The sequence below is a fragment of the Formica exsecta genome, unplaced genomic scaffold, assembly GCF_003651465.1.
Source record: "Formica exsecta isolate Colony F162 unplaced genomic scaffold, ASM365146v1 scaffold427, whole genome shotgun sequence".
Lineage (NCBI taxonomy): Eukaryota > Metazoa > Arthropoda > Insecta > Hymenoptera > Formicidae > Formica > Formica exsecta.
The window spans coordinates 47,318-53,566 of record NW_021851510.1 but is presented as its reverse complement, the minus strand read 5'-3'; the positions used below and the strand labels follow the sequence as shown (position 1 = coordinate 53,566).

Sequence of the window (6,249 nt, the reverse complement as noted above, 5' to 3'; positions counted from 1 at the left end):
ACTATGACGCCATGTTGTACTTTGTCGTTGGCTGCCATGCAAGTCACTCATCGACATACTACAGCGTTCTACGCATATCGCGTATATAAGTGCGTGCGATAAGCCTGCACAGAAGTGATGCCAGTTTCGAGACGCTGCGGACGTGGCAGCGTCTCGAAACTGGCATCACTGGCACAGACAGGTTCATGCAAGAGTAACGTGCTGTCTCTTTCGCTAGCCGAAATTCAAGAAGTTCAGAGAAGCTTCTCAAAAGATAAGTAAGTTTTAAAGAAAATTAATATATACATATGATATTAAAACAATCAATATAAATCAATGAATGCTTATATCGATGTGTGAAACCGACATTCACAAAATTTTATTAGTTTTTTGTAATTCTATATAATAATTTTGTTACAGTTATTCTTTGGATTAAATACAGCAATTTCTTTTTCCCTTTTTACTTCTATACAATTTTACCGTTTCTTTCGTTCTGGCTTAAGAATTAATTTTTCAATCAAAGATGCTAAAATGTCAAATGTGTAATTTCATGTTTCCTTCTATTCTTTTGTACAACAAGCATCAGACTTTTCATAAAAGTATGCCTCATTTACAAATAACCTGTTTTTTAAAGGTTGCGAAAAACAGTTTAATAGATATTTTAACTTTAGAAAACATGTTCTTAGATGGCATACTACAGATTGCGATAAACAAATAGGTATAATTTACCTTTGTAAAGAAAAGGATTGTAATGTCTGTTTCACAAATAGAAGAGATTTTAATAGACACTTGTATCGTCATATAAGGCAAAGTAAAATTGGGATATATTGTGGGTACCCAGCTTGTTTTGATAAAACACTTTTCAAAACAGTCAGTAATTATGCAGTACACATATGTAGACATCACTCAAATATGAATTTGTGTAAGCAATACATTGCTGATGATGCTCATAAGGAATTAGATTATGATATTAGTGATAATTGTATTGATACTAGTGATAATTGTGTTGCTTTTTTAGAAGAAGAGACTTTGAATCAGTTTTCCAATGATGCAGATTATATAAGAGCTATTTCACAATTGTATTTAAATTTAATTGCAAAATATTTTTTTACAGAACGTACTTTGCAAGCTATAATAGATAGTATATCATCCATAATGGAACTTTCTCAGCAGCACTTTATCACTGCTTTAATTGATAGTGATTTGCAAAATGATGTTAAAAAAAGAATCAGAGATATGTTTCAAAGTAACCATGATTTTTTTTCGAACATTTATAGTTCTGTAAATGGTTGTCTTAGAAGTATTTACTCGAGAAATGTATATTTTAAAAAACATTTTCACGTTATAATGCCCGTGCAAATAAATTTAGGATTTGGTAACAATCACAAACAATGCTATTACCATTACGTTCCAATTTTGAAAACTTTAGAAGTTTTATTAACTAATCCCAATATCCGACAGTTCTGCTTAAATTCTTGTAATAATACCTGTAATAATAATGTGTTATCTAATGATATACAAAGTGGTAATGTAATAAAAAATAATAATTTTCTTCATGGAAATAAAAATACATTACAAATTATATTATATCAAGATGCATTTGAAGCATGTAATCCGCTAGGTGCCTCAAAAAAAAAGTTTGGATTTGTCAGTCTATACAGGGTGTTCCAGGAGGAATCAATATTCTGGGAGATGATCGTATCGGTCATTTTAAGCAAAAATGTTCATATGAATATATGTCCTATTCTCCACGGTTTCCGAGATAGAGCGACTTGAATGTACGTCTCGTGTATTCACTTTTCTTCTGTACACTTCACTTGTTTATGGGGTTGGATGAAGGTTGAAGTGTACAGAAGAAAAGTGAACACTGCAACTGTACATTCAAGTCGCTCTATCTCGGAAACCGTGGGGAATAGGACATATATTCATATGAACATTTTTGCTTAAAATGACCGATACGATCACCACGCAGAATATTGACCTTTCCTCCTGGAACACCCTGTATATAATCCTTGGAAATTTACCTGCTTATCTAAGGTCAAAAGTTGAACATATACAGCTTGTTTTTCTATGCTATGAAAAACATATCACGTTTTTTCGTTGGGAAAAGGTAATGGAACCCTTAATAAATGATTTAAAAAATTTAGAGAAAAATGAAGTAGTTATTTCTGTTGCAAATAAATCAATTAATTTCATTGGTACTGTAATAGCTATGTTACGCGAGTCAGGCAATTTAGGTAGTCATTAAATAGGTGGTTTTACAGAAAATTTTAATTCCTCAGAATATTTTTGCCGTTTTTGTGACACAACTCAAAGTCAATTACAATTAACATATGTATGTAAAAATATAAATAGAAATCCAGACAATTACAATTTATATGTAAAATAAGCGGAACAAACTATGAAAATCATAAAAGGCATAAAGCAAGATTCACCTTTGAATAAACTTAGTCATTTTCATGTGTGCAATCCAGGATTGCCGCCTTGTATAGCTCATGATCTTTTAGAAGGTATTATTTCTTATGATCTTATGTATTGTATTAAATATTTTGTTAAAGAGGGATGGTTTAATTATAACTTTTTAAATTCTCGATTGCAAAAAATTAAATTCATAAATGAAAATGAATACAACAGCATTCCATTTATAAAAGATTCATGTAAAATTGTAGGTACTGCAAGTCAAATTAAAAGATTATTACTGATACTTCCTTTAGCTATCTTTGACTCAATTAAGAATACTGAAAATAATGTTTGGTTATTAATACTGCATCTTTGAGAAATCTGCTCTTTGATTTTCGCTTGTGCATTATCTTTTGGTCAGGTTGCGCTATTGCTGATTTTAAGAAAAAATCAATGAATATTTATTGTTAAGATTAAAATGTTTTCCAAACATAAAATTAAGATCAAAGCATCATTATATTTCTCATTATCCTTCTTTAATTGTATCTTTTGGCTCGCTTAAACATTTATGGACTTTACGATTTGAAAGCAAATATAGATATTTTAAAAACATTGTAACGACAGAGTCGTCACCATTATTGTAAATATGTAAAAACTGTAAATATGTTAAAAGGTTTCGAATATATATATAAGTATAACCTCACGGTCTCTTCCTGCTATACCTCCTATCCTGCTTGCGCATGCGCCACCCGTGCTATCTCGCTTGCACGCACGCCGCTCATACTATCTTGCTCGCACGTACGCCCCACGTGCTATCTCGCTTGCACGTAGGCCACACGCGCTGTCTCGCTTGCACATGCGCCACACGTGCTATCGCGTTCACATGCACGCCGCTTGTCTACGCAAGCTTGAATCCCCCCTCCTCTCGACCCCGGACCCCGACGAGCCGATCCGAGCGTCGAGCGAGGTGACCGCGTTACAACATTATTAGGCACTCGCAAAATTATAAAAACATTACAAAATTGTTATCATATAAACATCAATTTTTACAAAGTCAACTTCCAAAAAATACATACTATTCTTTGGTAATAGCGGATAATGCAGAAGAATATATTCCGGAAAATTTTAGTAACAATATTTCCTCCGTTATAACAAATTATTTTTATGATAATAAAAGAAATGAAAATTTTAAATATATAGCTTCACAAATTACTTTCAAAGGCATTACATATAAAGCAAATATGTGTATCTGCGTAGGAAAAGACTGTTATGATTACTTTATTATATGCAAAATCAAATATTTTTTAATAAATAATTCTTATACAAATGTATATTTTCTGGGTACCACAATAGAAGTTGTATATAATTCTGATTTTGGAATATATGAACAGTTTGAAGTTAAAGATCAAGAACATAAAATCGACAAAATCTCTTTGTTTTCATACTGTGCTTTACTCGCTCCACGTCCTATCCTTGAAACTCGCTTAAATTCCATTGCCGTTTATATCTTTAAATACTCACCTCTTGATCTATGAGATTATGTAAGTAATATTTTAGTAATACTTATCGTTTAATATTATTTTTAATATTACATATAAAATATGTATGTTTTCTGTTTTGCAGATGTCTTATTTGTTTAAAATCTGGTCGGCCAATAGAAAACAAAAAGTCTCATTAGTGATCAATCAATCTGATAATATGTTATCTGAACTTATTACAAAAAGTAACAACAAGCTTGGCATTAATGGTTACACTCTTGTTATGGAGAAGGATGGTACAAATGTTGACGATAATGATGTTTTAAAGTTTTGTTCTGGCGAAATTTTTATGTTATTGCAATCAGAAGAATTTTGGTCACCTCAAAATGAGACAGAATTACACAGTACGGCATCCTGCGATACTCTAAGTATACATAGTGATTCCATGTCTATCTTCTCATCTTCATCAAGTACACGACATGTTTCATCGCCAACAACTGTATCGCATATTAAAATACAATCAGATAATAATGAAATTTTGACAAGTTTTCATATACCTTGGGACAATTTGGAACCTACAGTGCTTAAAGAATTAGAAGTAGGAAATCGCAGCAAATATATAATACATACTGTTGTAAATCATATAGTTTCCGAAATGAGGAATCTGCAAAAATTTATTCCATCTAAAGCATTCAAAATAATAGCTAAAAAGGTAATCGAAAAATATCCTCAAACATTCAAGGACATGGATGAAGATGGTAAATGTTTCGGAGATGGAGGTCACACATTATATTTAAAACTTCGTAATAGAAATTGCTATCTTAATAGACCACACATGAAAAGATCTTTAAGTCGAAGTTTAAATATACCGTTGAAAAAACAATGAAAAGTTTTATCTGCCAAAGCTGGATGCAGTAATTGGCAGCCTGACAATTATGTTGAATCAGAAACAGAAGATACAATAGAAGATAAAACTGAATTTCTACGGCAAGTAATCCTTCAAGATGATCTCCTTGTCGCAAAGCTTTGGCAAAACGTGATTTTAACATTCTTGGCTATCTGGGAGAAAGCGATCCTGACACTCAAAAGAAAATTTATTTATATCTTGAAGTAACATATCCTGCACAACGATTATTTCTCAATAATGTCCATAAACCACCTACGATTCAAAATATTAAGACTTCATGGCCAATACTTCTACAAAAAAAATATTTATTCTGGCATTACCACAAATTAATGGGACACTCCGTAAGTATACTAAAAGAACAAATATTAAAGAAACAGAAAAAAATATTTACCTATGGACATCTTAAAAATTATAAAGAAATTATTAATTCAACTGAGCTAATAGAGCTTAAATTAATCAAGATCATAATGAAACATTTTAAAGAAGACTTCTATTTATTATTTAAAACATATCCTGTAAGTCTCATTTGAATATATATCATTATGTTTGTTAATTATATTATACGATATTATACGATTTTTATAACTAATTTATTGTATAGGAGGGGACAGCCTTGAAAGAAATTGAAGCATCTATTGCTGCACCATGCATTGTAATCGTAGGTAATATATTATTTTAGAATTATCTTAGATTTAAGATTATTGTAATTATCATATTTTTATGTGTATGTGCTTGGTTGTGTTTTACAGATGATATGGAACGCCTGATGTTTTATTTATTTATAGAAGCAATACAGATTGAGAGAATATATTGTTTTTATGAAGCTCTGGAAATGTTGATGTCTGCGTACTATGTCTTTAACATGTGGAATATCCTACACATTGTGCATGCACTTTATACTTGCACTTATATTTAGGAATTTATACAGAAGTATTTTTTGAATATTCATCCAATCTCTGGTACAAAATCACGTAAGGTCGCAACCAAATATAAAGTACTTTCTTTTTTTAACAAACTAAGAGACATTGAAGAGAGAGATGTAGACAACGAAAATATTTTATCAAATTCATAATTGTGCCAATTAATATTGTTTGGTATATATAATGAAATACATAATTATTTATATATATTATATTCAGAAACATGAAACATAGATATACGAGGTGTGATCAAAAAGTAACGAGAATTTTCAAATTGCGTGCGCTGTATCGGACACAGGCCCGATCGGACACAGACGCGATCGGATACAGGCTTAATCGCGAAGCTAGGTTCACCCTACAATTGTTGTGTGGATGGGAAAATGTATGCGTGGACACAGTGGGTTTCGCCCCCCCCCCCTTCGGGAGAGCTCCACTATCGAAAAACTAAACATATAGGTTTGCGTTGAACCTCGCTTTGCGTGGAAAGTTGTAAACCTATATGGAACCTTACTTCGCATTAAAAAGTATATGTATGGAGGCAGCATGTTCCGCCCCCTACGGGGGG

The 6,249-nt window shown here is 31.8% G+C and overlaps 1 pseudogene; it reads left to right on the top strand.

Moving 5' to 3' along the window:
• Positions 1 to 891: 891 nt before the first annotated feature.
• LOC115240423 lies at positions 892 to 5,836 on the top strand (annotated as a pseudogene).
• Positions 5,837 to 6,249: the final 413 nt, after the last annotated feature.